This window comes from Perca fluviatilis, chromosome 2, assembly GCF_010015445.1.
Source record: "Perca fluviatilis chromosome 2, GENO_Pfluv_1.0, whole genome shotgun sequence".
Lineage (NCBI taxonomy): Eukaryota > Metazoa > Chordata > Actinopteri > Perciformes > Percidae > Perca > Perca fluviatilis.
Genome location: NC_053113.1, coordinates 997069 through 1018115, shown reverse-complemented (window position 1 = coordinate 1018115; position 21047 = coordinate 997069). Strand labels below are relative to the sequence as shown.

At 40.4% G+C, this 21047-nt stretch overlaps 2 protein-coding genes across 4 annotated transcripts in view; both read left to right on the top strand.

Annotated features, from left to right (window-relative positions):
- LOC120570742 (zinc finger protein 883-like) overlaps positions 1–4896 on the top strand; it is a 340678-nt gene extending 335782 nt beyond the window's left edge. For all 3 annotated transcript variants that reach the window (XM_039819255.1, XM_039819273.1, XM_039819264.1), the window contains one exon: positions 4803–4896. The gene's annotated coding sequence lies outside the window, so the exon portion shown is untranslated. The remainder of the gene's footprint in view (positions 1–4802) is intronic.
- Positions 1–21047, top strand: part of LOC120570713 (NACHT, LRR and PYD domains-containing protein 12-like) — a 565262-nt gene that overhangs the window by 395816 nt on the left and 148399 nt on the right. The gene's annotated exons all lie outside the window — the stretch shown is intronic.

Genomic DNA, 21047 nt, shown 5'->3' with positions numbered 1-21047 from the left:
TAGCCTGGCATGTTGACATGATTGCTGTCACATTCTCTGATAATATCCTGTGTGAGTGTAAGTTCAAGAACAACATTATCGTGAAGCTGCTTGCTTTTTTTCAGTTCTGATGCAATTACCTTGAGAATGTTCTTGCTTAAGCTGTGGGATACATTGCCAGCAATTACTTCAGGCAGTGGAGTGGAGCGCAACCGACTGTAATACACCCTGCTAATGCCTTTTCTCACAGTTTTTGCTATGTGGCCTCGTTTAACATTGCTTGCTGGTCTACACCTGGTTTCACTTTTAAGGTGACGGACAAGTCCAGAGCGATGTACAGACAATTTAATGTTTTTCTGGTGTGTTGGCGGTCTTTCTGCCATTTGGATCAAAAACCTGGCCTTGCAAGTTGAAAACTTGCATACAGCATGGACAGACAAGTATGGGGCCTTTCGTTTTCTGCTACCGGGTACACGTATGTGGTGATATGTGAACTTTAGGACACAAGCTGGATGTTGTTTTACTATCTCATTGTAGAGTATATTGGTCCATGGTGTAGTTAATTTCCATTTTCCATTTTTCGGTGCTATTAATAGCCACTGGTCTTTTGTCAATGTTATATTAAATTTACTTGTCACTGGTGGTATCTTTCTGTAACGGGTTGTGTCCTCCTTGACATTCATCGTAGACTCATCAGAATGTATTGTTCGCTCTGTGTCCTCATCATCTTTCCCTTGCTCCACCTCTAAGTCCTCATCTTCCTCAGACTCCATGGCTTTCTTTTTTCTCTCTTTTACAGTTTGCTTCTCCAGCTGCTCACCATCTGAATCACTTTTTTCTGATTCTGTGCCTGTCTGTATCTCTCTGTCTTCATTTGTATTAACAAACGTTTTGATCTCTGAATCATCTTCTTTAAAGTCTGTACCTGTTTGTGTGATCTGTTCTGTTTTACTCTCCCCCTGATCCACCTCTGAATACAAGTCCTCATCTTCCTCAGACTCCATGCCTCTCTGTTTGACTTTTACAGTTTGCTTCTCCAGCTGCTCGCCATCTGAATAACTTTTTTCTGATTCTGAGCCTGTCTGTATCTCTCGGTCTTCATTTGTATTGACAAACTTTTTGATCTCTGAATCATCTTCTTCCTCTTCTTTAAAGTCTGTACCTGTTTGTGTGATCTGTTCTCTTTTACTCTCCCCCTGATCCACCTCTGAATAATTGTCTTCATCTTCCTCAGCCTCTGTGCCTATACATGTTTTTATTTCAATGTTGTCCACCTGCTCCATGCCTGTATCATCTTCTGAATCCATCCCCTGTTTTGCAGTGTCATCATTTCTTTCCTTCTCAATCAATAGCTGTTCTTTCACTTTCTCTGACTCAGTGCCTGTCTGTGTCTCGTTCTCATCGGTTTTATTCGCCTGAGCATGCTCACTGTCTCTCTCGTGGATTGCCTCCACCCTGGATTTAATGCCTTTACGGTTGTGTGTCCATATTGTGTGTAGCCACTTACGGTTTTTTGGGTTGTCTTGGCCAAAAACCTTTGAAGCCAGTCGAGACCAAACCTTGGAGCTTGATGGTATAGTATTTGGCAAAATCCCAATACCAATGAAACTATGTAACACTCTGTCTTCTCCTCCAGCAAGTGTCCAAAGGTCCCTTCTGGTACCTCCACATCCCCTCCGTTTTTTTGGCATGACTTCTTCTCTAAAGTTTAAGTACACATAGAACAATAAATGGAATACAATGATATTATTACCATTTTGTTGTCATACAATGATATTATTACAATCATTAAACTAATTGATGCTACATATGAAATTGTGGCTGGAAATTATTTTTAATTGTACAACATTTTGTAATTAACCATGGAGGGAATTCGTCTATAATACCCTGTTAACAATAAAAAGGAAACTTGTTTTGGAGAGAATAAATTTACTAACCTTACCAAAAAGGCTTTTGATGCTGAAAATGTTAATAGAATATGAAATCTGTCAATGGCTTGTTGATCTTTACATTGTTAGTTAATGTCCTACTTTCCAGGGGGCAGGGACACACATTCATACGGTTTGATAAAGTACTTTACTTTAACTGATCATTCTACTTACAATAACGTGTGTAGCTGTCCTCAATGTAGGTCATCCTGTAGGTCTCATCTCCGATTTTCCCTGCATCCACCGTCTGTTTGTTTGTTTGTGTGTGTGTGTGTGTGTGTGTGTGTGTGTGTGTGTGTGTGCGCGCGCGCAAGTCGCGTGGGGATCTGATCTGCAACCCCGCCTGCTGCAGATAGCAGACAGGATCGAAACAGCAGAAGCAACACAGTGAAAAAACGTTACAGGTTGTATTTATGTTAAAATGTACACCGGTTGGAAGCACGGTCTGCAATGTCTTACGCTAGAGTTTCGTTCGAAAATGTAAGAAGTTCGAGTCACACACAGAGAAATAATGAAATAAATTTTGCGACGTAGCTGTTCAACAAGTCGTTTCACTCCCGCCTGGTCAGTGGCTCTCAGAGTTACATAATGTCTGGCACGTGGGACGGAAAGGATTGGTTGAAGTGGCGGGAAATTAAAGATTAAATTAAACGTTTAGAAAAAAAGAATAAGCTTTGTGCATTGTGTAGGAGGGTTAGCTGAGTTCACCAAAAGTGGTTTGAAATGAATAGGTCAAAAGGTCAGGCCGCATAATAGATTTATGGCATTTTTTTACATAAAAAAAGATTTAAAAAATTAAAGGATGGGTTTTTTGAAAAAATAAGCTTTGTGCAATGTGTAGGAGGGTTAGTTGAGTTCAACAAAAGTGGTTTGATCTGAATAGGTCAAAAGGACAGGCCGCATAATAGATTTATGGCATTTTTTTACATAAAAAAAGAGTTAAAAAATTAAAGGATGGGTTTTTTGAAAAAATAAGCTTTGTGCAATGTGTAGGAGGGTTAGTTGAGTTCAACAAAAGTGGTTTGATCTGAATAGGTCAAAGGGTCAGGCCACATAATAGATTTATGGCATTTTTTTACATAAAAAAAGATTAAAAAAATTAAATGATGTTTTTTTTTTAAAAAGAAGCTTTGTGCAATGTGTAGGAGGGTTAGTTGAGTTCAACAAAAGTGGTTTGACATGAATAGGTTGAAAGGGCAAGCTGCATAATAGATTTTTCGAATGTGTCGAATATCCAACGTCCAATATAAAACCAACTTTACCACGGTTCAAGTTTACTGTCCATCTTTGTACAGATATCAGCAAGTCCAAGAATGATGTAGCAGTACAGCCCAACTTGAATATATTCCCAACCACATTGATGGGGGACAAACTGGTCTAATCTTCATCCATGGCTCCAGTATTCTGTCATGATGGACTCTACATATTGCTATGCATGTAGACATTTTCTGAAAGTTCTCATCCCTTAAACCAGATATTTAAGTCTGTAAACTGTGTGAAAGGTTGAAACTGCAGGCTAGTAAATGCTCTGGTTTTGGTCCACTTCCTGTGTTTGGGTCGGATCGCGTTCCCACCTGAACCGGGACCCCCGTTTTCAAGCGGACCAGAGTTCTGGTGTTTGATCTGCACCGAGTTCAGATTCAGGACAGTAAAGTTGTTAGTGTAAGTTAGCACACCTAAGCCCTATTCGCACGGGATAAGTATTATCTAGGGACCTCGTGTGAATTATAAATTACCCCCCCACGTCTGAGTTTCATCTGGCGCATTCGAACGGGATAAGCGAAGCCTGTGATTTTACTCGAATTTACTGACATTAAGCAACAGTAGAGACATGGGTGTGGGTAGCTCTGCTACGTGTGTTTGTGTGCAGTCAGATCTCGAGGACACACACGCACACAATCTCAACCGGGTAGTCAGTCATCGTCCGAACTGCGACCTCTCCTTTTTCTTTCTCTCACTTTTTTCTCCGGGTGGTGTCAAGCAGGGTCCGGTTAGATGGATAAAACAAAACATTTCACCAGGTTAAAATCTATTAGCTTGATTTATTTGTAACATTAACCTCTAATTATGAAGTGAGCCCCCTCGCTTGATTGTGCATTATTTTTGATAAGCTATGGCTTGGAGATGTCTTGTCGTTATCTCTAGATGTATGATACAAACAAAAAATATATTTACCGCATGCTGCTATACATGTCATCCATCGCCATCTAATCATTCTTTTTGTCTTCGCACTTGTGGTGGTTTTCATCTTTCTCTTTCTGCAAATTGTATATGATGTATAGTGACATGACCCAGCACCCAAAACACTGTCAAAACACTCCAACGCACCCTCCATTCTTCGCGAAAGATGGATAAAAAGGCGCAAAGGAAGGAAATAGGTACCTTGAAAAAACAAACAATTATTACAAATTACTGGAGGTCACCAGGTAATACTTATCCCGTGCGAATAGGGCTCTAAACAACGGAGTCTGAGTGAGACAGGAAGACAGCTGTCTCCGAGATGACGTCATCTTCTGCCTTCTGTAGAAGTGGTGAACTTACAGCTCGCAGCACTTTAATCACATATAGTGGGGAGCTTTGGACTGATAAGTAGTGTCGGCAAAATCACTTTTTATTGAGTTTCCTTTTTCCTGAAATGCTCTGCGTGAATTTAGTTTAAAAAAAAAATGTTGACCTTTTATTGTGCAGTTGTTTAGATTTATTCACAGTTTAATATAATGCTGTTTTTGCCAAACTACTCCGAGTTCATTGTGTAGCGAGGAAGGAAATGGAACAGTTTTCCAGCCGCTGCTTTGAGTTTGCCGACTGTTGTTTTAGTTGTGTGTGGATGTGAGGAAAAGGAGAGGAGACAGCAGCTCCTGAATATCTCTGCGTGCTTTGATTTGTACTGAACAGAATCCAGAGTGAGTCCAGCAGCCCCAGTGGACATCTGCTGGATTTCAGGACAAGAGAGGAATGGAGGAGGACAACCAGAACCAGGAGCAGCGGAGCAACAAGGTCCCCAGAAGACCAGCAGCAGACTGGGACTCTGATACCAGCCATGTTCAGGTCAGTGTTCAGGGGGGTATCACACAAAAGTAGAATTTATAAATCCTGGATAACTGATGAAGAGAGGCTTGACCTAGTCTAATCTGTGCAGCCTGGCTTGGTGTGTCTCACGAAGGCCAAGCCAGGCTGAGGAGGAGAGACTAGGTCGAGTCAGGCTGAGGAGGAGAGACTAGGCCGCAGTAAGACGAGTGCTTAGGGCCGTCTACAAATTACAACACCGAAAAGAGATACAACAAAAATATGTATTAATTTAATGATTAATTAAGGTAATGTTTCCAAAACTTACCTCAATTGTAACTTGTCTCCTGCTAGTTATACTACAGCACTTACTTAAAAAAAAAAAGTTAAATTAATAAATATTTTTGTTGTATGTCTTTTCGGTGTTGTAATTTGTAGACGTCCCTAAGCAGTTCTCTTACTGTGGTAGCAACAGCAGAGAGCAGAAGCCAGCAGGCAAGTGTTTTTTACATAAACTTCTGGTGTACTTACAAACTTCCCAATCCATCGTTTAATGAGTACATAACCTATTTGTACTAGTGTAGAAATTTGGTATCATTTTGGGCATTATTAGTGGGGTAACTTACGAGATACAAACCTGGATCCATTAGCCCCTGTGCTAAGCTATTCAGCTGATAACGCTAACTCTCCCAATGTTTTTGGGGGGGTTGTTTGGCTCGAGATCATGGTGCAAAGGACCCTAGGGTGAAATTACTCCGAACCATCACTTTAATGAAGATTTTGCAGTTTGTAGACCATGTAGATTGTAGTTTCTTCTACTTCTTCAAGGATCGTGCTTTCGAGGCAATATCAGGATTTGGTTTGGTGAGATATTCATTCATGTAGACGTCTGTTCCCTTCAACTTCCTTCCTTGTTTCAGTAGTGCAATTTAGTGTTTTTAGTTAACAAACCTCATTATAATGGCTGGTTTGTTGCTGTTATTTCTCTGGGGCAGAGGCTGAGAAGCCTCAATGGTGTTACAGTCCAATCAGATGCCCTCGGACTGTAGAAAGGCTGCTACTTGATGCTCCACGGAGTCAGAAACCGACCCGTCGGGCTCCCGATCGTGGTCAGTGGTCACTGTTATTGCCTGTGCATACAACTGAGGTTTTATTTTGAGCCCCGATACAATAACATAATTCATTCTTGTGTAGGCTACTGCTCTAGATCAGCCACTCTGCAGCCTGACAGTGGTAATCTCTTTAGAGAGAAAGTCAAGAGACCTCTTAATGTCGTTGATTTCCTCTATCGCTGGTTGCTTCTTCGGAGACTTTTTCACGTCTGGTTCCAGAACGGTTTAGAATAGTTTGTTCCTTTGTTCAGACACATCAACGCACATCTCACACATGCGCTTACTCAGACATTCTGGGATAGGAGATAAAACGCTTTGGCTTGTTTGCATTTCTTTAAACCAATCACAATAGTTTAGTCGGCGCTTAGCTCCGGACGCAACGACTTTGCCTCTGCTAAATAGTCTCAGGAAGGGACTTGTTTAGGTGGAACATTTTCACCTCGATAGAAGAAACGCCATCTGCATACACACACACACACACACACACACACACACAGAGGTAAGACGGAGCGAAGATACTCTAGGATAAATAGGTTTGAAATAATTTTTACAACTGAAATACATTTTTTTGTTATTACAAAGGGAAAGTACCAAAAAAAAAGGTACCGTTGGGTACCAGAACTAAATTTCAGGTTTTTGGTACCAGCACCGGTAAAAATGTGAACTGTACCCAACCCTAGCCACATGTAGGGTTGGGTACCGAAACCCGGTTCCACTATGGTACCGGTTCCTACACAAACGGTAGTATTCGGACCGGATTAGAACGTGAATTTATGTTCCTCATTTCGGTTCTGACTGAAATATTTTCCCTCCGTCGTTCCGGACAGCGGCAGACTGTTTTTTTTTTGTTTTTTTTTCTCCCCTTTCTGCTGAGTGGCGCACGTGCCCGCTCGCGGTGTGAAGCGCGTGTCCGCGCTATTCTTGGACACGCACTCTACAATCCCTGCTGATAGACGGCTTTTTGTACACACTCCGAAAAGGACGTAAAAATATCACACTTTCTTTGTAGTCTACCGTTAGCTAGCTACCGTAAATGTAGGCTACTTTTAAAATGCCATGTTTTCCCTCTGGGCTCACCAAAACGGACATAAAAGCATATTAACCATTCATTGCACGTGATCGCTAGTAAACATATTAACACTTACTCTGCTAGTTGTTCAGGACCAGACCCTGTAGCCTGGTGGTGGGGGAGTCTACCCTTTCAAACTCCTACCTTTGTGTAAAGACCTCTTGGAGACTATCTGAGAGAGGTTTCTCCTGTGCAGGACATACCATAAGTCAGGAGAGGTGTCCTATCTTGCCAGAGAAGGCAAATATGGTCATTTTTCTGCAAAAGAACTGCTAAAGTTTGAAGCTGGTTGGCATACCAACTCAATATTTATTTTGTTGTTACTTGTTAATAGTGTAACTGTTATTTGTAAAATTATTGTAGTGTGTTAGGTGACTTAGGTTTACTTTATTATATATTTAAGTACTTTAAAATGTTAAAATATTGTTAAATTTAAATAATTTTCAATAACAAAAACTCCATAAAAAGCCTTTCTTTTATGTCATTTTTCAGTTTTTCAAGAGTCGGTTTAGGAATCGGAATCGTTTTAAAAGTACCGGTTAACAAAAACATTTATTGAACACTAGTCTGCACTTGTATACTTACATTAAACATGTATAATGTAAAAACATATATTGTATACATAAACAAAACGGGTAAGAAAGAAAGAAAGAAAGAAGAAAGAAAGAAAGAAAGAAAGAAAGAAAGAAAATAAACTTAACTTTGTCAAATAAACTTTTCAATGAAAAGATAAAGTTTAGTGCACTTAGCAGCATTTATCAAACATCTGAGAACAATAAAATAAATTAACCATTTTAACAATAGTAGTGCTGACACACAGTAGCAACCAGCAGCATTTCTTTGCTTTGGTGTTGGCTGGATGAAGCGCTGCCATAAGGGGGTGGTTTTCTTTTCAGCCATCAGACTTAATGACTAAAAAAGGGGGAAAATACAAGGTTAAGTTAGTATTTTTGTATAGTATCTTCTTCAAGTCATTTTATAGATAGGTATAGATATAAAATCTAACATTTGTTTTATAAATCAGCTAATAATTCAGTGCATTGTAAGTGATACAAGGCTAAAAACGTTTCTATCATCTTCCCAAAACCGTCCTGAAACATGTATATTTTGGTTTGTTTTGTTTGTTGACAGACAAAGCCAAATGGACAAAACCTAATTATCGGCAAAGGGGAAAACAACTTTAGGCCATATGGTCAAAATTAAATGATTTAATAATAATGTAATAACTATAACTTATAACAATAATGTATTTCACTAGTAAATTGCTGTTGAACGACAAAAACAACCACCATGGCAAAGGGTATTTTACAACAACTTTGAATGCCCCACGCGACCGTCTGTGTTGTTCTTCAGACAAGTAGACAACGGCAGCTGCACACTGCTTAACATACTGCTGTTAGATCATATACAGTGAAATAAATCACACTTTACACCGTTTAGCTGTCAGCATTTTAATTGTGTTTAATCCATCTGCTAGCTAACGGTAGGCTAACATTAGCTGCTGACGAGTGTAATGTTAACTAGCGTCACATGCTGCGATGTTTCTGTTATTCTAACATTCGTTTTCGAGCATCAGAGCTATAGTTGCTATTCGGTCCGGTAGATATGGGTCGTTAAGGCACAGGTGCCATATTAGCAGCGGGTCTACTCTGTACCAACCCTAGCAACACGCAGCAAAGCCAGTCCTTAACTAGCCTATGGTGTGGTGGTCTCTTTTAACTACAACTTCTTTCTCTGCATTGAGTTGACAACCCTCTCAAATATAGACACACAAACAGAACAAATAATAAAAGTCTCAGATCCACTGTCTGTGATTGCAAAACTCTAGCTTAATTATTGTGACATGACAGCATGACATGACAGCTATTAATATCCAAAGTAGCCGAACGTCATGTCGCCTATTCATGTTTTTTTCTCGAAGTTGGCAGTAACATGTCATACGTTTTTCATTAAATATATAGGACTTTAAGAATTTAATCCTTACCATTTTCTCCCAGGAACAGCTCCTTCCTTAGGCACTGGGCGAGGTCTGCTCACTCTGCTGGTAATTGACTCTAGGGGCAGCGTGCGTCGAACACGTGTTCCACAACAACAACAACACCAGGCTGCACGCAGATGCGCCTGCCTATTAATCGGCTTGATATTGGCCGATGCCGATTATGTTCAAAATGCCAAAAAATCGGCCTACCGATTAATCGGTCGACCTCTACTCGCTAGCTCAAAGTTTGTTGTTGTTTCCCGAAACGAACTTAGTTTTGCAAGGCGAGGACCATCTGGAAATTTCTGGTAAATGAACTGTCGTTGATTGAGGCTACTGTGCATGTAGCTTGTAGCTCCAGTTAATGACTTTTGTGGCTTACATTTTAGTAGTTATTTCAGTTGTAATGCAGGAGATACTTCACACTCTGAAGTCCTATGGATTGGTCACCTCATCATACCTTGCATTTTCTCCATTCAAACAGAACATTTGAATATAGTTAAACATGGTAAATTATAATTCACTCACACCTCCCATTAGTTCTTCTAACCCTTGTATCATTATCTCTGCATGTTTCCCCCTTGGGTCTACCAAAGGAGCCCTCAGCAGACGTCAAGCTGGCAACCGTAGCAAGAAAGAAGGGCAAGAAGGCAGAGGAGGAGGAGCAGCCTGCACCACCTGCTGCAGCAGTGAAGGAGGAGGAGGAAGAGGAGGAGTATGTGGTGGAGAAGGTGTTGGACCGAAGAGTGTTGAAGGGAAGAAAGAGTTTCTGCTGAAATGGAAGGGGTTCTCAGAGTAAGTATGAGTCTATAATATTAGTGCTTGTTCTTGGTTATATATATATATATATATATATATATATATATATATATATATATATATATATATATATATATATATATATATATATTATATATATAGAGAGAGAGAGAGAGAGAGAGACTAAGTTGCAGACCATCAAATAACCTTACAAAATGGCAATAGAAAAAAGGAACAATATGAATTAGCAATTAGAGTGAGAATGTATTGCCTAAAAACAAAGCCTGAGGAGATTTTCTTCTGTCTGCACTCACCTTTCCAGTGAGGATAACACATGGGAGCCGCAAGACAACCTGGACTGCTCTGACCTTATCACAGAGTACATGCAGAAACAGGAGGAGGAGGAGAAGAAGGAGGGCAAGAGGAAAGTTGTCAGTGAGGCCTCGGGAGACTCCGAGGAGCGAGGGAGCAAGAGGAAGAAGGAGGAGGTGAGTGAAGGAAAGAGGTTACTTCAGACTGAAGAGTCCCAGAAATCTAATCTCAATATTAATGAATGCACACAGAGGGTTTCACAAATGTCTTTTAGGATTTATATATAAATGACTCGACATTGCGACATGTAAAATAGTACGGGTGCAATGGATCACTAAAGTCACGGTTCGGTTTGGATCACGATTTTGAGTCACAGATCGGATACATTTTTTGGATCAGCGCAATACATGCTGGCCATTTAAGTACAGTAGGCTACCAAAAATAGTATAAAACACATTATACTAAATGTGGCTCTGATACAGGTTCTATCTGAACTCCTTGTCTTTACTTAATTAAAACCTGTCAATCAACATGCTACAGCTTCAGTCTCTAGAGAATTGGAGTTTGTCAATTGTTAAGTACAGTATCAAAAACAGAATGATTTCTTAGCATACTCTTTAACTGCTTGTCTTTTATAGAATTAACATTCAACTGGCCATTCAAGTAGGTTACCAAAAATAGAAGTTTAACGCACTGCGCTGAATATGGCACTGAATATGGCTTTAAATAGGCTAATTGAAACATCTTTCGGACCTCTTGCCTTGTACGGCTTCATCATATTGCACTTTGTGGTGACGTTTGAAGTGCTGGTAAAGATTTGTGGTGTTACCTTGCGGTGCTGCAACGAGGGCAAAGCATGCCTTGCAAATCACATCAGACTGACCCTCGTCATCTTGCTTGAATCCAAAATACTTCCACAGCAACGAATGTGAGCATTTTTTCGGAACGTGTTTGGTTTGACACTGAGTGGTTGGCTGATTCTCATCACTAGTACCTGGGTTTTCATCGATATCCATTTGGTTTATTTCCGAACTTCCGCGCTCGCTCGACAAGTGAAACACGTGACTAAAAAGGCGCTTTGTCATTGGCTGAGGGTGAAGCACTGAACTTCCAGAGCTGTCCTAAAAAAAGGCCGAAAATGCCCCCAAACTATTCAAAGACATTTCAAAATTAAATTGTGAACAGGGTGAATTGAGGTCACGATTTTATGATTTATCGTGCAGGCCTACTCCTCAGCCTGTCGTGAAACACAGAATGCCAGGATGCTCTGATCAGACTAGCTCAAGCCTGGCTTTATCGGTTATCCTGGATTTATAAATTCTATTGTTGTGCAATACCAGTTTAACAAAACAGTGATTTCATGTAATTCTGAGCCATTTGGTTACTTTTAGGGATGTAACGATTACTGGTGTAACGGTAAACCACGGTAAAAATGTTGACCGTAACGATTACATCTGAGTAAGACTGCACAATTAATCAAATTTTAATCACGATCACGATTTTGGCTTCTCACGATCAAATTTGTACGATCGAGCGATATTTAAAATGCGTCATTCCGTTCATAGAACGCTCCGTAGCTCTCCATAAACAACTCTCTGATCACGTGCCTCCATGAGCCAATCAGAGTTGTTCCCTGCACCGCGCAGCTTAGTTTCTAGATGTAGACAGTCACAGAGGACAGAGTAACGTGAAGAAAATTCAGTCATCATAAGCTGGTTACGATGTTTACCAGTTTACCAGTAAACGCAACATTTTGTCACGTCTGTTTTGTTTTTCAGACAACAGCAGTGACAGTGCTAGTTTGTGTCTGTTAGCTCATAGCTTTAGCAGCAGACTGTTTGACGTCCCGCAGGTGAAATACAGTCACACTACACCGTTAAGCTGTCAGTATTTTAGCCGTGTTTAATCCAGTTACTACTGTAGCTAACGGTAGGCTAAGGTTACCTGCTGCGTAACGTGTTATTAGTGTTTACTAGAGTGACATGCAGCGTTGTTTATGCTGCCTCTAACGTGCGTTTCGGAGCATCAAAGCGTAACGCAGATATGGAAGTGGCCGTGTAATGAGCCACCAAAATCTGAGTTACTATTTCGTCCGGTAGATACCGGGCACCGCATGCGCCGTTGACGTAAACAGGAAATTGCGATGCCTGTATCTTTTGCTCTACGGCAAATGCTTATGTGTGGAAAGTGGTCGCACAACAGCTGAAATGGCATACTTCTTCACAGTATCCTTCAATAAAGGAGGAATATAGCACAATATGGATGCACAATATGGATGTATTAGCAGGAATGTAGCACCATAGGGATGTGAAAGCAGTTATAATTAGCCTATGTGACTATAACATTTGTTTTGGTTAAAATCAACAAATAAATGTGATAATTAATTGTGATCTCAGTACTGATCAAAAATAATCAGGATTATTATTTTGGCCATAATCGCGCAGCCCTACATCCGAGGCGCCTGAAGTTGCCGCTCAGGCGCAGTGCGCTCAGACAGGAGAAGGAAACATAATGTAGCAGCATGTTAACAGACTTTTTTCTTTATCATTCCTACCTGTTTTCAGACTTGTTGAAGTGATGTGTGTAGCCCAAAACGTAAGTTAAAACTATTCTCCAGCTTGGTAAACTGTCATGGAGTTTACTGTCTCGTTATCTTCAGTAAGTGTTCTGATACGATGTGGAAGTTTTGCCCGTGTTACGACGAAGGTTATAATCGTTAACGAAAACGAAGGAAATAATGAAAACTAGGTGGGAAACGTAACTGAACTGAAATAAAAATAAAAACAAGGCATTACAAAAAAACGATAACTTAACTAAAACTGTAATGTCTGTTTGCAAAATTAACTAAAATGAAATTAAACTTAACAAGGTAAAGGAGAACGCAAAGCCCCCTTTCCCCGAAACAGAAGCTAACCCCGGTATCGTTACGGGCATGGATACATGGGTACAGGGCCAGGCAGCATGACAGAGACAACAGCAGGACAGAGAACACTACAGGAAGGCTTTCATCGTCATTTGACCCGATAGCTCCTGGTTAGTAAATACGCAGGAACACCAAAAGTGGGAGGAAGCGTGGGTCAGTATGTGTATTGATACTGGAATTTCTACTAAACTGTGGGAGTCGATTGACTTCAAAAAGTTTGCCACTTTACACGAACCAAAGTTCAAAGTGAATCCAAAGTTGAGTTATTACACAATACTTTTTCTGATCTTTTTGAATCCCCTGACAAATAACCCATATTACAAAAAAGACTAAAACTAATAAAAACTAAACTAAAACTAAGCATTTTCAAAAAATAAAAACTAAACTAGCAAACCTGCTTTAAAAACTAATTAAAACTAAACTGAATTAGAAAACAAAATTAGCTATAGCTACTATATGCTTATGAATGTGCATTATTATTTGCTTATATTTCAGAACCACATCCAACTTCACATGTTATGTCAAATACAACTTTATAGTTAACTTCATGTTGGAGTTGTAAATAAATCTTCCTGGATCTTAAAGTCAGACATCTCTGGTTCATGTTCTTACCAGGCCCCCTACAGCGGGCCGGTGTTTCAGCAGCCAGTTTTAAATTTTTACAAGCCTATTGCCTATATTTTTGTAATATAATAAACACTGTTGCACTTTTTGAAACTATTTCAGCTTGTGTAGACCTATCAGTGCTTTCTGTACATATTGAACACGCTTTTAAAAATACCGCGATAATACCGAACACCGTGATAATTTTGGTCACTATAACCGTGAGGTTAAATTTTCATACCGTTACATCCCTAGTTACTTGTCAACAATCCATTTCTGTGGGCGCCCAGATAGCTCAGTTGGTAGAGCGGGCGCCCATGTATAGAGGATTGCTCCTCGACGCAGCGGTCGCGGGTTCGACTCCGACCTGTGGCCCTTTGCTGCATGTCATCCCCCCCTCTCTCTCCCCCTTTCACGTCTTCAGCTGTCCTGTCGATTAAAGGCCTAAAATGCCCTAAAAAGTCATCTTTAAAAAACAATCCATTTCTGTAAGCCTGGGGGGGTTACCTAACACTATTTAACATTTTTTAAATGAAATTCTTTTGCTATTTTTACACATGTCCACACTACTGAGGTTAGAAGCAGAGTTTCCCATACATTCTACTTGAGCGCTCCTGCCAGTAGGGCTGTTAAAATTGCTCGAAAATGACGTTTGAATATTCCCTATATTGTATAGGTAGTCTATTTAAGTTTAAACATATTTGACAACTTATTACCTACACAAAAACAAGTAAATCAAATGATGACCAAGACCGCAGACCTCACGCTCGCTAGCTCACTTGAGCACTTTCTCTCTCTCTCGCCCTCACGCTCTCTGCGCAATGTGCGGCTGTGCGGCATAACGGTTTAAAATGAACAACAATAAACACATTTTGAGTGCTGATCAAGAGTTTTGTGCAAGCAATTTAAGGTCGACTATTGTCCCAAATATAGCAGGCTTCATTCAGTGATTGAAACAAATATTATTAACATTAATTGAAGTTTCACAGTAGCCTATATAGAACCGACATTGAACGCTCCGAGCGAGCTGTGCTGTGGTAAACATGGAACCTTTGTTGATCTGAAATGAAGACAGATTCAGCAACTGCATGGCCTATTTCTCGCTTAAAATGTTTTCAGAAACACGTTTCCGTGAACTACTTTTGTAAAATACGAGATAGTATTCTCAACGAGCTGCCATGATACTCTGTTGAAATTCTCGAGTAGCCACACCCACGTCACGCGTTCATCCAATCAGCTGCCGATCAGGGGCGTGGAGCTGTATGGCTGTATGACGTTGCGACACCACGCTTCAGTCGTGTCGGACGTATGGATCTGTACCGTCAGGCACGCTTGCGCGCCCACTCAAAAAGCAGACAGCCAGACAACCTACTGCGAGCGTTTTTTTTTTTTTATTTGAATATTAATTTTCACCTTCGAAATTCGTTTTTTAAAAACTATTTGAATATAGGTATAAAGGTATGCCTTATTTGGTAGACCTATTCAAAACAAGCACATCCTACCAGCCATTACGGCCCATTAACAGATTGTTTTGCCCACATATTCTAACAGCCAGCCATTACTGACACATTGTTTCGCGATCTGACAGCAATTCAATTCAATTCAATTTTATTTATAGTATCAAATCATAACAAAAGTTATCTCGAGACACTTTACAGATAGAGTAGGTCTAGACCACACTCTGTAATTTCCAAAACCCCAACAATTACAGTAATTCCATCAAGAGCAAGCATTAGCAGTGGCTATCGCGACAGTGGCAAGGAAAAACTCCCTTTTAGGAAGAAACCTCGGCAGACCCAGACTCTTGGTGGCGCGTTGTCTGCGGGGCCGGTTGGGGGTGTGATGAACAGTGGCGTAATAGTCACATTAAAGGTCACAGTGACGTCGAAGGTTATCGTGGAAGTTCATGTCATTGCAGGGCACATCGTGTCATACTGAGTAGTGCTGTCCCCTATACGGATCCAGACTACTCTGTGCATAGGAACATCACAGCAGGCGTTGGCGGGATGTAGCGTTGGCGCTGCAGAGCATGGGTGGATTGCGCGGATGCAGTAGGATGCAGCAGGATGCGGCCGGGATTTGCAGAGAATCACAGAGCATAGCTCTGCGAAGAAGAAACATAAGGACTCCGGGGAGTAAACTCCCCAGAGCTAGATTAGTAACAAGCAATTCTGGGACAGGATGCATACAGAAGTAACAATTACCAAGAACAAGGCACTTTGAGATGTAAATCGAACACTTCCAGATGCAGGGCTATATCCCCAACAATCAAAACATGTAGCCTAGGGTAAATTAGAACTCGCCATTATGGGCTATCTGGCTGGCTACAGTTTATCTGGCTGCAGACTTTTTTAGGTTGTTCGCCAAAAAGACAAGATGATTCACATTTTCTGGCTCTAGAGAAGAGCGTTGCTTTGTGACTATGTTCCCCGCGGTGGAAAACACTTGTTCCGCCCTTATGGATGTCCCGCATATTGCCAGGTAGCCGCGTGCCAGCTGGGCGAGATGAGGGTACTTGGGGCTTCTCTCCTTCCACCAGGACAGCAGGTTGCTGTCAGACAGGGGTGGGGGCTCACTGTTGTATGCCATCATCTCTCTTTGGAGAGAGGCTTGACCTAGTCTAATCTGTGCAGCCTGGCTTGCTGCGTTTCACGAAGGCCAAGTCAGGCTGAGGAGGAGAGACTAGGTCGAGTCAGGCTGAGGAGGAGAGACTAGGTCGAGCCAGGCTGAGGAGGAGAGACTAGGTCGAGTCAGGCTTAAGTATTTTGGATAGATGCGCGTTAACAGCTTTCCTTAACAGACCGCGAGGTCCATCACAGATTTACTGATGCTAAAATGGAGAATACACATTGTTCATACTTCATAAAGAGTGAGCAGCAGCTTCTTGTGGAAGTATGATAATGTGAAACACATTATTTGTAAAGAAGAAACACAGCCGCTGTAATGAAACAGTGAGAGAAAGCGAGGCAGCCTAAAAATATACATTTACTGACCACTGCTCTGAACTGAAACCGTCATAATCATACCATTCAAGGATTAGATTACTCATCATTTGCACAAATTAACAGTTGTACTCTTTGCCTTAAAAGTGAGCAGAAGATAATGTTAATCAGGAAATTTACCATGAAGATCAATTTTCTAGAACGCTAGAATATGATGCATAAATATCTCTTTCACTCTGTTTCTCTCTCTCTCTCATGGGCTAAATATAAATTTCCTAAGTCATATTAAGTTGCACTGCTCGCTTTTAATGCAAAGTGTACAACTGTTCGTTTTTGCAAATGACAGTGACTCATTGAATGGTTTCAGTTAAGAGCAGTAGTTCATAAATGTATATTTTTAGATATATCATTCAGTCTGTCCACTATTATCTGTCACCCTTTTTCTCACTGTTTTTTGTATTATAGAGTTTCCTTCTCTACATATTATATGCTTTGCTCCCTTGTATATATGGACATAGAACAGAAAGACACTGAAGACATTGAAATTTCTAGATAGTTTCTAGATCTATAAAGATAATTAAGTGATAAATATAATGCACACTGTAAACATGAATGTAACAGAGTATATTCATCAGTTATTTCCCCTCCAGCTGTGAACACGCATCTATCCAAATTACTTCAGCCTGACTCGACCTAGTCTCTCCTCCTCAGCTTGACTCGACCTAGTCTCTCCTCCCCTTAAATCCACCAGCCATTTTCATATTATACCAACATTTGCAGCATTCTGAGCATTTTTGGTAAGGTTACTAGGACGACTCAGCCCAGAGTAATTTTATTCTCTCCAAAATAAGTTTCCTTTTCATTTTTAAAGAACAAAAAAACAGCTTTCACTGTCTCTTGCATCTTCATTGCAACAAAAATACAAAAGGCATCGCAACTTTTATCACAATTCTTTACCCGCAAAATCAGGCTTTTTGGACTGCAACAATCTCAAAATAGGCCACAAAATCCTGGAGGGACTGTTTAATGCTATGTTTCTGAGAGATGAGTCAATATTTTTTCTGTTCATTAAACATGTAGGTCAACAATTACTGTAGATTATGATTGACCAAACACAATTTAAATCTCGCAGGCTTTTTTTCACATCTTTTTTATTTGCCAATATTAATAAAATATGTATTAATAATCAAAAATAATGTATTGAAGCAATTCAAAATATGCTAGTGCACTCTTTTTATAAATTTGAATTCTGGAAAAAATGGCTGGTAAAAAATAGAAATGCCTTGTAAAATTGGCCAAAAAAGTGAATTGCTTCACATGTCCAGGCTACCTCATCACACGTTCTGCACTGTGTGTAAAACAGACTTCGATATCGGTCACGAAGGGGCAACAGGTAACGAACACAGTCCCACTCTCAAATACTAAGTTGGGTATAGCTGCACCCTGGAGACCTCCCGTCTCATGCATCCCATGCTCACTAACTTAACCGTGACTTCATTTAGAAAATAATTCACAATTTTGTAGGCTATTCTGAACATCTGAATTTACCGTTGTATTCTGAACATCTGAATTTATCATTGGACATGCCCAGGCATAAGACGGGAGGAGCATGAGACAGGAGGTCTCCAGGCTGCAGTCAACGCTCTTGCAAATACTCCCCGCCCACCCCCCGAAACATAATTATTTTAAAAATAAAAGGATGATATGAAATTGTTTTTTCATAATGTCAATAGGCTAGCCTATCACACCCGCCATCCTTCCTATTAGTTGGGGGCAGTTAGAAAAGTGGTGGAATGGCTAGACAGATCAGGTGCTGATTAACGTAAGATAAAGGTAATAGGCTATTCTTTTTTTAGCCTAATTGAATTTATGAACATAAATAATGACTTTGACATCATAACAGGGAGTCCAGCTGTGACGATCTCAGTTAATGATGCATAGCACACAAGAGGGCTATTTGCTAGGCCAATGTGATGGCAACTGACATAATGCAGTGTCAGCCATGTCAACCTTTTAAAAGCCTATCTGAAAATATCTGACCCATGTTATTTGTGTCTCTGCCAGGCTTCAATCTTGTGCTTTTTTAGTTTTAGTTTACTTTTTTAGGCCTATTTAAAGTTGTTTTATGAGTAAATCATTACTTGGACTACTTAATTTCCCTTCAGTAATCAGAAGGCTATGTGTTAACCTGGTCTGACTCTCATCTTTAACACAGAAGTACTTAAGCTCACTCTGCCTCCTATTGGTTAGACTAACAAAAATATATGGGCACAAAATATTGCACAGGATATAAGAAAACATTTGTGTAGTTTCACTACACCTACAGCCATTCATCCACTCCATTCCTATACACAGTAATACAAATTTATTGTAATACAGGTACTCGTCAACTTTCTTCAAGGTTGGCAGGTCTGCACCTAGTCAGCCTCAGCCTGACTCAGCCTAGTCTCTCCTCCTCAGCCTGACTCGACCTAGTCTCTCCTCCTCAGCCTGACTCGACCTAGTTACTCGGGCTTCGTGAAATGCACCAAGCCAGGCTGCACAGATAAGATTAGGTCAAGCCTTGCTTTATGTGGTGGAATGGTTAGAAAACTAGGTTTTATCAGCTACTGATGCACCAAGACTAGGTCAAGCCTTGCTTTATCTGTTATCCTGGATTTATAAATTCTGCTTTTGTGAAACAGCCCCCTGGCCTGACTTGTTGCACAATCAAAACGTTGTTCTAAACTTGCCATTTTCAGCGTGTAGCTCGCTAGCTCAAAGTTTGTCGTTTCCCGAAACGAACTGAGTTTTGCAAGGCGAGGAACATCTGGCGAATTTTCTGGTAAATGATTGATTGATGATTGAGGCTGAAGTCTTATGGATTGGTCACCTCAAGCCCTTGCATTTTCTCCATTCAAACGGAACATTTGAATATAGTTAAACATGGTGAACTATAATTAACTCCCACCTCCCATTAGTTCTTCTAACCCTTGTATCATTATCTCTGCATGTTTCCCCCTTGGGTCTACCAAAGGAGCCCTCAGCAGACGTCAAGCTGGCAACCGGAGCAGGAAAGAAGGGCATAAAGGTTGAGGAGGAGGAGCAGCCTGCAGCACCTCCTGCAGCTGCAGCAGTGAAGGAGGAGGAAGAGGAGGAGTATGTGGTGGAGAAGGTTTTGGACCGCAGGATGGTGAACGGAAGAGTAGAGTTTCTGCTGAAATGGAAGGGGTTCTCAGAGTAAGTATGAGTCTATAATATTAATACTTGTTGCTCTCTCTATATAGTATCTTGTTCATTTAAAAATTGCAGATAATCTACAGCATAAATTTTGGCATTGTATCATGCCCTCAAAGTTGAAAGTCTTTTGACACGAAGTTGCAGACCCGTAAATAACCTTACAAAATGGCAATAGAAAAAAGGAATAATACAAATTAGCAATTAGAGTGAGAATGTATTGCCTAAAAACAAAGCCTGAGGAGATTTTCTTCTGTCTGCACTCACCTTTCCAGTGAGGATAACACATGGGAGCCGCAAGACAACCTGGACGTCGACCTTCTCAGCGAGTACATGCAGAAACACAAGGAGAAGGAGGAGAAGAAGGAGGGCAAGAGGAAAGTTGTCAGTGAGGCCTCGGGAGACTCAGAGCAGCGAGGGAGCAAGAGGAAGAAGGAGAAGGTGAGCAAAGGAAAGCGGTTACTCCAGACTGAAGAGTCCCAGAAATCTAATCTCAATATTAATGAATGTTAATAGAGCGCAAAAAGGGAGGAATTTAAATGATTTATTAAAAATGTAATAATAACTAGGGCTGTCAAACGATGACATTTTTTTAATTGCTAAATTAATCGCATGTTTTATCACATGATTAAAATTCTATTATTTTGCATTTCAGAACTGTTTTTAAGTACATATTAACAATGAAAGGCAATTCATCACAGTGTATCTTGATTGGGAATCAAATGAATGTAAAGAAAGTTACTTTATGAACTTGACTTTAAGATTTGTATTTGTTTATTATTTATTTACTGTAAACAAAAGAACAATGTGTGAATCTGTCATTATTGCACAATTCCTCCAAGTACCTAACTAAAAAACAAAAAATCCTTATCCTTACCAGAGTCAATATAGTGTGCAGTAACTTCTAAATCATTTTGATTACTCACTGACATCCAGTGATCACCGGTTAATGAGACAGCGTTTGCACTTTGCAGCAGTTCCATTTGGGCTGTTTTCTCCATGTCATACAGTGTGTCGAGCTCGACAGCAATGTATAAGACCCGAGTCTTCTACGATGCTGACAGGTCTGCAGTTAGTTGCCACCCATTTCGCAAGAGCTGTAGTACATTTTTGGGATTTGGTTTCATCAACAGGTCGGCGAGTAGCACTCTCCAAAATAGTGCTTTGCCTAAGCCTGCTAGCATCAACCTGAGTCACGTTAACTGTACTATGCTTAGCTC